General features: G+C 38.9%; 1 long non-coding RNA gene across 1 annotated transcript; it reads right to left on the bottom strand.

The window, feature by feature from the left end:
• Positions 1 to 555: 555 nt before the first annotated feature.
• On the bottom strand, positions 556 to 1,897 carry LOC144306021 (uncharacterized). Its single transcript, XR_013373049.1, has 2 exons — positions 1,579 to 1,897; positions 556 to 892 (listed from the first exon to the last, which is right to left on the bottom strand). It is a non-coding gene; the product is annotated as an uncharacterized LOC144306021 (long non-coding RNA).
• Between the last annotated feature and the right edge of the window lie 7,154 nt (positions 1,898 to 9,051).

Below are 9,051 nucleotides of genomic sequence, written 5' to 3'. Positions count from 1 at the left end.
GGTGATATAAGAATGGGATCATGATACAGAAGCTTCACAAATGTGAAGGTCCTTATGCAGGTATTATTAATAAAGCTTCTTAAGGCCCCAATTTTATTTTATTTTTTTTATTTAAAAGATTTTATTTATTTATTCATGAGAGACACACAGAGAGAGGCAGAGACATAGACAGAGGGAGAAGCAGGCTCCCTGCAGGGAGCCCAACGTGGGACTCGATCTCGGGTCTCCAGGATCAGGCCCTGGGCCGAAGGCAGTGCTAAGCCGCTGAGCCCCCCAGGCTGCCCAAGGCCCCCCATTTGAGTTTACAGTGGCAGCAAATCACAGTGGGCAAATAAAGTCTGTACGCAAAATGTCTGGGTTTGTATCCAGGCTTTGCTACTTAATAGTTGTGCGACCTTGGGCAAGTTATTAGCTAATTTTTCTATGTCTCTATTTCCCCCATAATAACAGCACCTACCTTAGTTGGTTGTTGTGATTCTATTACTACCTAATGTTTATGATGCAGCTGGAATAGTGTCTGACTAAGAACAGGTACTTTATAAAGTCACCTGCTCGATTTTTATTATTATTGCTTTTATTATTTTGTTTTCATGACTTTATTTTTTTAGCTTCTCTTCAGAGCATGCACTGAGGATCTTTGTTGGTCCATTTTCAATAACCACATCTTCAGGACAACTGGAATTTCTTTCAACTTGCACTGTGATGGTTTTCATTTTATTTTGTTAATTCATGCCTTCGCCTCTGGGATATTTTTCCTTGTTTGCATTACTGGAGCATTTCTTCTATTACTGCAAATGTAGTGTTATCTTCAGAAGACCTGACTGTGGTCAGCTTGCACATGATTTCTTTTGCTTCTTCACTTCCCCATTCTTCAGAATCTGACAGGAACATTCTAATAGGAAAGGTTTGGCAACAACATAAAAATAGCTCTCTCTGCAGTTTTACTCATCAGCTTGTCTGATATTTTTGTACTTAAACTTTGCCCAGAGTTCTCTGGTTTTATAACGCCTTCTATGACACGTATTTTTTGCATCGTCTTAGAGGGAAAGTATTTGTTTCATCCATCACATCTTTTTGAATAAGTAACCCCTGATTTCCCCCTTTGAGGATATTCTGCAGTTTTCTCTGAAGTACAGAGATACAAACCAAGAGCAAACAACACCAAAAACCCTTCCTTGGCCTCTGAGTGCTCTGGCTGCCCCATCCCGTGTTCTTGTCATACTTGCCAGGCTTCTCGCCATGTTTCCTGGTACAGCTTTCTAGCTGGAACTTAGAGGTTTTATTGATCTCTGACAGTATCATCTTCCTGTTTCTTTCAAAAACTGTGACTAATACCTCCCCTCCTCCTTTATACTAATTGTTTCCGACTTTCTCTCACTTGCCATCCACTGCCAGAGGTAACCCAGTCACCCTTGTAACTGAAGGCTCTGCATTGAGGCCTGCCCCCTGCCCCCATAGCTTCTCTTCTCCACGAATCCCTCCATGTCCCCTAACTTTGTGAGCTGCCAGGGCTCCTGCTACATTATTTTATCCTTCCTGCTTTGAATAATAACCACATTCTGTTCAGTCCTACCTTACCTTGTGTTGTTTTGTTTTTTCCTTCCTTTCTCCTCAAGGAGCTCTACACAAATGCTCTATGTCGCATCTCCTTCGGCACTACCTCACCCTGCTGTCCTGTCTCCAGAGCTCATGGCCACCACCCTCTTTCTTGCTCACTGCCAGAGGGTTGTGGTTGGAGCTTTGATTCTTGCTTAAACTCTTCATCACTCATCGCTTTGATCCCGTCTTTGCAAATCTCTTCCGTTTGGTCCTTGATTTTTGCTATTTCTGCTCAAATTCCTTCACCTTTTCTTTTTCTTTTAAATAATTCTATTAAATGATTCCACAGCTGGAAATATCTATTTACTTCTTTAAAGCTGGTGGCTTTATATTTTCTCTCAAAAGCTCATTTGTCCTTTCTTTCTTTTCTTTCTTTCTTTCTTTCCTTCTTTTTCTTTCTTTCTTTCTTTTTCTTCTTCTTCTTTCTTTCTTTCTTTCTTTCTTTTTTTCTTCTTCTTTCTTTCTTTCTTTCTTTTTTTTTTCTTCTTTCTTTCTTTCTTTCTTTCTTTCTTTTTCTTCCTTTTTTTCTTTCATTCTCCTTCCTTCCTTCCTTCCTTCCTTCCTTCCTTCCTTCCTTCCTTCCTTCCTTCCTTCCTTCCTTCTTCCCTTCCTTCCTTCCTTCCCCTCTCCATCCTTTCTCTTTCCTTCCTGTCTTTTTCTTTCTTAGTCTCTGAAATTTTTGGAAGTGATACAGGGCATTCCTCATTTCTCTTATATTTCAAATTTGTTCTTGTTTTAACAGGAATTTGTTCAGCCTCTATGTACCTCTGTCAATTTGTCTGTATCTGAGAAATTTAAATTATTCTTCACCAGAGAATGACTAAAATAGGTACTGCTTTCCTATTAACACTCCCCAAACGCCACCACTCTGACCATAGAGCCAACCTAGTGTATGTCTTCACTTTTCTTTGTCAGCATATGTCACTCTGAGGCCATTTTCACAAGTAGCTGATTCTCACCAGGTGCATTAGAAAGCCACTGTTGATGCCATTCTTCTTGCTGTGTGTAGGTTTTATTATAAATATAACAATAACTATTATTAATGTTATTTTTCAGTAAAAATAAATTTAATGAGGATTTAATGGTGACTAACACTGTTCTAGGGATTTTCTTACATGAACTTTTTTTTTTTAATCTTTGAGGCAGGTAAAGTAGAAGCAGAACAATTTTATAGATTTTTTCAAAGATAGAGATTTTCAGAAACACAAATAAGGATTGGAAAGAAGTGACCGATTCATCAGCAGAACCAGAATTCAAATGCGTGTCTCCCAATTTCCACTCTGCCACATCAGTAGCTTTTTACCTTAACTTTCAAAAAAAAATCATGAAACATTTTAAGCACACTGAGGTATGAGAAAACATCCACCATAATCAATTAAATTTTATTTTACTTATTTTTTCAAGGACTTTATTTAGTTATTTGAGAGAGAGAGAGAGAGAATTAGAGAGAGAGAGAGAGAAAGCACAAGCATGGGGAAGGGCAGAGGGAGAGGAACAAGCAGACTCTCTGCTGAGCAGAGAGCCCTATGTGGGCTCCATCCCAGGACCTCGGGATCATGACCTGAGCTGAAGGCAGATGACCGACCAACTGAACCACCCAGGCACCCATAATCAATCATATTTTAATATTCTGCTGTATTTATTTCAGAATCATTAGTACTAGTAGGACTAGTATTTGTAGTAGTAGAACTTGTAGTATTTTACCTAATTTAAATATTACCAATACAATTAAAGACCTCTGTAGACTCCACAGTTCAATCCCATTATATTGAATTTGTTAAATTACTGCTCTCAGCTAATAGAGCCAAGGTGGAATGTTGTGCTAGAGGAAGTGTTTAGTGTTTACTGAATGGCTTTGTGATCTTGTTTGTTTTGTTTTATGTTACTAAGAATTTAGTTTCTTTAATCAGTTTGTTATTTAGTTTCTCTGTGTGGCATTCATAAACAGTTGACGTCAGGGTACCTGAGGATGTGAAGAATCTCTCTGCTCAATACAGAAGTGGATGGGAGAGGCTCTCAGGTTCCCAAAAACTGGATAGTAGTTTGCATTTTGCAGTGCTATTCAAATCATTCTTTATTCAATTCAGTAATGTTATCATTTGTGAAGGATGGGGATAAACTGTATAACATCTTTGTGTTCACAGTGAGGAGCTCTGGATGATTTACAGAACCTGCTTTCAATGAACAAAATGTACTTGTAAATTTGGCTTTTGTTTCTGTGACTTATGAGGGATGTGCAAAGTGGAATTAATGTAGAAGTTGGTAGCATATTCCTAACTCTGGAGCTGGATTTTAGGATAAATAAAATACAGAGTGCATATTATTAGAATAGCTAGGACAAGAGCTAACAGGGGCTATTCCTGGAGGTACTAGTAACTGGGTACTAGATACTAGGTACTGGTACTGTGCTTCTAGAAGCCATGGACCTGAGCCTTCGGGATTAAGAAGACTGAAGGAAAATTTACCCAGTTAGGGATTCCTTGATTTATGAGGGGTATTGACAATTCAATAAAAGGAAGAAATGTTCACAAAACGAATGTTATAACAAAGAGTCAACAAATAGTATCTTGATTATAATAATAAAGCTAATAATTACTGTATGCTTACATGAATCAGGCACAGTGAAAACAGCTTTAAATATATGTCCTCATATAATTCTGACGATTACCCTATGAAGTATTCTCAGTTCCATTTTATAAATAAAGAAACTGAAGCTTAGAGAGTTTCAGCAACTTATACAAAGTCACCCAGTCATTAAGTGAATAGAAAAACTCTGTCTACATCTGGTGATGGTCTCCACCACCACACAGGAGGTTGCCCTTTCTCCCCACAGAGCCTGTCAAATCCTAGTATTTAATGTTTTTAATCTATTAAAGTTGCCAAGCAAAGTAGGAAAAAATTAAATCAGAAAATGAAAGACTTATCTGTTCCTCTCTATGTTCCCACAGCAAACACCACATATTAGCCATCCTGTCCCGCTTATATTGGATTTTCAATCATTGACCTTTTGTGTGTTTCATTATCCCATCACCATTATTTTAATCTTATACAGCACCAAGGGTGTATAGCACCAAGTTCTAGCAAAGGGAAGTTCAGGATAAAACATGTTTTCCTCTAGCTGAACAGTCTCTAAGATTAGTGGCATTTGAATACTTTGTTGTTTATTTATTGGGCAATACACCCTTCCTCAAAGGAGTTAATTTTTGTTTTTCTTTTTCAAATAAGATCTAATGGTGACTACAAAATTAATGCTATTTCGAGAATGTCATTGTGTTCTTAGGATATCAAAGACAACAAATGGAGTTAGGTTTTCTATGAGCACAGCGCCTGGTCCATAGCAAATCACCAATAAATGTCCTTTAATATCATTGTTATCTTTCACAAAAGAAATTGTGACAAACTACTCATAGCTGGAACAATGTGAGAAGGAGTTATACGGAACCCAAAATGCATATTGACAACCTTCCATAGACTTCTGATTTAACTATCATGGCACAAAATATACACAACGAAAAACATGAGCTAGCTGAGTACATGGTAAATTTTTTCTTAGGCTAAAGACTTGTTTAATGCTTGCGACATAGAATTTCTAATAGAAATTACATTAACCAGGGACTTATTTATTTCTGCTTTAAAAGATAACCATGCATTAAATGAAGGAAGGCCCTTTGCTCCTGTAAGAGCTTATATTACATGAAAATATGGCCTCAGGCTGAGTCCCTGCTAACAGTAATTTTCATAGTACTTACCTAGAATTTCCACACAAATTATTTTAGCCTTGAGAACGCTCTAATAGGCTAGCTGCAGCAACTTACAGACAGGGAAACTGAGAAGAGGTTAAGTGAATTACTCAAGGACGTGGAACAAACAGCCAACATTTTCCATCTCCAAATCGTTGTTTTGAAAATTTAGCCTCACATCTGTGAGTGTGAAGCACATTACCAGATCTAATTACCATAATAAACTGAGGGAAATCCACTTCGGAACAATAAACTATTATGCTTGGATAGCAACAAACAATTAATCATTACCAAATTAATAAATTTGTTACTTTTGCATCTTAATTGTTTGACTACAGTTTTGCCTTTGCGGTTGCCCAGGACACCATAAAGTTCAGAGCTCTCCCTGTAGGGAGCATAATTGACAGACACTCCATCTGCTTATCTTGGGGACTCCGGCTGTGTCTTTCCACCTACTGCCCTCAGCCAATGACTGAGCAGGACTGGGTACTAGGGTTGACCCATTTTTGTGGGACCTGGGACTCCTCACAGGTGTTAGGCTCACAGCAGGGGTCCCAGGCTCCCCCTATCTTTTTCTGCTCCCCCTCCAGAAATAAACGTCTTCTATGTCCACTCCCAATTTGGCATCCACTTTCTGGTGGAATGAAATTATGCAACTTGTATCCCTGCCCTCCCTCTTCATATCTGCCCCCCCACCTTTGAATTAATTGATTGGTTCATTCTCATGTTCCAATGAATGTACTCCTTTTTTGTGTGGAATGTTCAGAACCTAGGCCCAGATCCATAAAGGTGCATCTGCAAAGGAGCTGGTTGACAATGACAGAGGATTCCAGGCTTTCTCCAGCTTGTTTACTTATTTGAGAGAATATTAATGCAAAATCAAAAGTGGAAATCTGTGCTTAAATCAACATAAAAAGCTCTCCTAATGAATCTTTTCTTTACGTGTGCAGAGGACTTTAGCATTTTAAAGGTTTTCAGAGGGCCTTTCTCAGGACAAGACAAAAGTAAAACCTGTTTAAATGTATTTATCTATTTAACTTTATTTACAACCTTTATTCTTTTCTACAGAAAGGGATATTGCCCCGGGGCCATATCTAGTACCATCCTGTATTCCCCGGGCCCTCACTTCCAACCACAACAGTTTGATCCATGTTCAGGGGCAGTGTATCAGGGTAACGCCTTCTAACTACATGTGACCCTGTGCTCCAGTTGGAGCTCAAAGTTGGTAAGAGTCCCTGCAAAGAAGACTCTTGGCTCTTGGACTATTTTTTTTTATTTGGATATTTAAAACACACTAATAATTTAAAGGCTACAACTTAAATATTATGCCAATACATGCGAGTTTTCTAGAATCTGATGTACCATCACTTTGTGTGTTTATGTTCCAGGGTATAAGATCTGCCTATTATGTTGCCATTTTACTGCCTATTTCTTTTACAGACTCTCAGGTGAAAACTGTGTTCACCCAAAACAGAATTATGCTCAAAATACTTTCTCCCTCACCTCAATGAAAACTATCTAAATATAATAATACTTAAGACTAGACCTATCCTAAATAGAATCTTATGACACCCTATTTTACAGAGAGAGAAAAGGATGCACAGGGAAGTTTTTGTTTTTGTTTTTTAGTAATTGCAAATGTCACTTAGCCAAACAGGAGGAGTAGGGATTGGAACCCAAGTGGTTTTACTCTTAACCACTCCTGACTATCACGTCCCAAAATCATGGGAATCCACTCAGCCATGCGATTCTAAACAATAAGATTAGAAGTTAGAAGCCAAAGGAGCTTTAGTTTCAAATTCTGACAGAAAAGATTTTCAACATAAAATTCTTTACCCAGATAATTGATCAGATGTGGTGATGGACTATTCCAGATATGTTGAAACTGAAAAATTAACTTACTACTCCCTTTCTTCAGAATGAGATGAGAATTTGTTGTGGAACCAAAATTTAAGGAAAAGGGGTCAGAAAGAGGAAATTATATTCAGCAAAAGAGGTACCCAGCACATGTGACCCAAAGGAATATTCAGGATGGTAGATGGGTAGGAGATCTAGAAAGAAAACAGTATGTACTAGAACAGAAGCACAGGGGTGGGAGTTCATGAAAAATATAGATTTATTTTAGAATATGGAGAATAATATTGATAGGCCTGAGGCAGAGATATTGGAGCTCTTGAAAAAATATCAACTATGTTGTTCACAGAACCCTAGGCAGATGAAAAATTATGAGAACAATTAGTTCCAGAGACAATGACCATGAAAGGTGTGTAAGAAAGGAAGGGTGCAAGAATGGACAATATTTGGATAGTCATAAGAATGTAAACTCATTGATTTAAAAGTTGTGATTTAAAAGTTGGGATGGTAGTGGTGTGGCAAAGGTAAATCCTTTTCTCCAAAGCCAGTTTGTCAATACTTCATGCTTAAAGCAAAACAAACAAACAAAAAACTTGCAGGAGGCTCTCTCATTTTAAGTTTTTGAATTATCTTACATTAGAGACTGTTGACAGTTATTGCTGACATAGCAACATTATTTAAAAATTAAAAATGAGGAATGCCTGGGTGGCTCAGTGGTTGAGCGTCTGCCTTCGGCTCAGGTCATAATCCTGGAGTCCCGGGATTGAGTCCCGCATCAGGCTCCCTGCATGGAGCCTGGTTCTCCCTCTGCCTGTGTCTCTGCCATTCTCTCTCTCTCTCTGTCCCATGAATAAATAAATAAACTCTTTTAAAAAATTAAAAATGAAGATTTTTTACTATGTGTTTCCCAATTTATCAATGAAGAGTCTGGAGCAGGAACAGAACGGAGTGAGAATTGAGAGAACTTTTGTTTCCTCAGAGCACAAAAGTGTGTCTTTCTTATCTTGGCTTGGGGATTTCTAAGATTAAGGTGGACAGACTCTAGAAGAGGGAATGTGATACACAACTTGAAACATCTGTTATCAGTCCTCAGATCAGGAGCCATGGAGAGAAGGTCACCAAAGGTCATGACTTTTTCTTCTCTGTCTGCTCCTGTCAGTGCAGACACATGGCTGAGCTGGCTGAACTGAGCTCCACCTCTGGGTTGGAAGTGGGGAGAGATGCCTGCCTCTCCTCCACGCCACCCTGGCTCCCCTCACTAGGAGATGGGAGTTGCCAATGGAATTGGCTGTGGGCAATGACTGGGCCCATTAATCATGTATGTGACAGGCATCCTATCTCTTCGATCTCTTTTGGATGACCACGTGAGCAAACGGAGGGCCTGATTATTTAGGGTCTGTTTAGTGCTCTGTTGCCCTCTGTCCCCAGACCGCGACATGCATACCATCCATCGATTTGTGTGTCACATCTTTAATTTCAGGAAGCTGATCAGAAGAAAGGTCCAAAATCCAGATTTTGGCTTTGGGGCAGATAGATCCCAGAATCACGTCTTAGCCCAATTTGGACAATACTGCCATACTCAAGGCAGGTATGGAAAACTAACTTTTTCAGAGAGCTCCGTGTTGAGTTTTGGGCCCTTACCACACTTACACTGAAGTGATTCTCTATGTCTTACTTGGCCAGGATCCCTTCACATTTGTCCCTTGGGAACCATATGATGAGGGAAGCAGGGTAGATAGTTTGCAAGGCAAGATTCAGGCATTCCTGGGTCCCAGATTCTAAGAACCCATTTCAAACAAACCAACAAACATCCCTAAACCTACATATCTTCATTTCTAACAGGGACCATGAAGAACAA

The sequence above is a fragment of the Canis aureus genome, chromosome 3, assembly GCF_053574225.1.
Source record: "Canis aureus isolate CA01 chromosome 3, VMU_Caureus_v.1.0, whole genome shotgun sequence".
In the NCBI taxonomy this organism is placed as follows: domain Eukaryota; kingdom Metazoa; phylum Chordata; class Mammalia; order Carnivora; family Canidae; genus Canis; species Canis aureus.
The sequence above is the reverse complement of the archived record's forward strand: the minus strand, read 5'-3'. Positions and strand labels throughout refer to the sequence as shown.